The sequence below is a fragment of the Colobus angolensis genome, unplaced genomic scaffold, assembly GCF_000951035.1.
Source record: "Colobus angolensis palliatus isolate OR3802 unplaced genomic scaffold, Cang.pa_1.0 Scaffold70, whole genome shotgun sequence".
NCBI lineage: Eukaryota > Metazoa > Chordata > Mammalia > Primates > Cercopithecidae > Colobus > Colobus angolensis.
Genome location: NW_012120710.1, coordinates 1,489,147 through 1,491,103, shown reverse-complemented (window position 1 = coordinate 1,491,103; position 1,957 = coordinate 1,489,147). Strand labels below are relative to the sequence as shown.

At 35.6% G+C, this 1,957-nt stretch overlaps 1 protein-coding gene across 3 annotated transcripts in view; it reads right to left on the bottom strand.

Moving 5' to 3' along the window:
* Positions 1-1,957, bottom strand: part of MUC7 (mucin 7, secreted) — a 28,224-nt gene that overhangs the window by 20,680 nt on the left and 5,587 nt on the right. The window contains exon 1 of one of the 3 annotated variants that reach the window (XM_011927104.1): positions 1,782-1,884. The exons of the other annotated variants lie outside the window; for them this stretch is intronic. The gene's annotated coding sequence lies outside the window, so the exon portion shown is untranslated. Of the gene's footprint in view, positions 1-1,781; positions 1,885-1,957 lie in introns of those variants that run through there. 3 annotated transcript variants of the gene reach the window in all.

Genomic DNA, 1,957 nt, shown 5'->3' with positions numbered 1-1,957 from the left:
TATAGTATTCTCTGATGGTAGTTTGTATTTCTGTGGGGTCGGTGGTGATATCCCCTTTATCATTTTTTATTGCATCTATTTGATTCCTCTCTCTTAAGAAAAGAATTTTCAATCCAGAATTTCATATCCAGCCAAACTGAGCTTCATAAGTGAAGGAGAAATAAAATCCTTTACAGATAAGCAAATGCCAAGAGATTTTGTCATCACCAGGCCTGTCTTACAAGAACTCCTGAAAGAAGCAGTAAACATGGAAAGGAATAACCAGTACCAGCCACTGAAAAAACATGCCAAAGTGTAAAGAGCATTGCTATGAAGAAACTGCATCAATTAATGGGTGAAATAACCAGCTAGCATCACAATGACAGGATCAAATTAACACATAACAATATTAACCTTAAATGTAAATGGAATAAATGCCCCAATTAAAAGCACAGACTGACGAATTGGATAAAGAGTCAAGAATCATTGAACCATTGGTGTGCTTATTCAGGAGACCCATCTCACATGCAAAGACACACATAGGCTCAAAATAAAGGGATGGACAAAGATCTACCAAGCAAATGGAAAACAAAAAACAAAAAACAAACAAACAAACAAAAAGCAGGGGTTGCAATCCTAGTCTCTAATAAAACAGATGTTAAACCAACAAAGATCAAAAGAGATAAAGAAGGCCATTACATAATGGTAAAGGAATCAATTCAACACGAAGAGCTAACTATCTTAAATATATATGCACCCAATACAGGAGCACCCAGATTCATAAAGCAAGTTCTTAGAGACCTACAAAGAGACTTAGTCTCCCTTACAATAATAATGGGAGACTTTAACACCACACTGTCAATATTAGACAGATCAATGAGACATAAAATTAACAAGAATATCTAGGACTTGAACTCAGCTCTGGACCAAGCAGACCTAATAGACATCTACAGAACTCTTCACCCCAAATCAATAGAATATATATTCTTCTCAGCTCCACATCACGTTTATTCTAAAATTGACCACATAATTGAAATTAAAGCACTCCACGGCAAATGCAAAAGAACAGAAATCATAACAGTCTCTCAGACCACAGTGCAATCAAATTAGAACTCAGGATTAAGAAACTCACTCAAAACCACACAAGTACATGGAAAATGAACAAACTGCTCCTGAATGACTACTGGTTAAATAATGAAATTAAGACAGAAATAAAGCTGTTCTTTAAAACCAATGAGAATGAAGACACAACGTACGAGAATCTCTGGGACACATTTACAGTAATGTGTAGAGGGAAATTTATAACACTAAATACCCACAAGAGAAAGCAGGAAAGATCTAAAATTAATACTGTAACATCACAATTAAAAAAACTAGAGAAACAAGAGCAAACAAATTCAAAAGCTAGCAGAAGAAAAGAAATAACTAAGATCAGAGCAGAACTGAAGGAGATAGAGACACAAAAATACCCTTCAAAAAATCTATGAATCCAAGAGCTGATTTTTTGAAAAGATCAACAAAATAGATAGACTGCTAGCAAGACTAATAAAGAAGAAAAGATTGAAGAATCAAATACACACAATAAAAAATGATAAAGGAGATATCACCACCAATCCCACAGAAATACAAACTACTGTCAGAGAATACTATAAACACCTCTACACAAATAAACTAGAAAATCTAGGAGAAATGGATAAATTCCTGGACAACGTATACCCTCCCAAGATTAAACCAGGAAGAAGTTGAGTCTCTGAATACACCAATATCAAGTTCTGAAATTGAGGCAGTAATTAATAGCCTACCAACAAAAGAAAGTCCAGGACCAGACAGAGTCACAGCCAAATTCTACCAGAAGTGTAAAGAGGAGCTGGTACCATTCCTTCTGAAATTTACAGTCAACAGAAAAAGAGGGAATCCTCCCTAACTCATTTTAGGAGGCCAGCATCATCCTGATACCAAAGCCTGGCAGAGACACAAC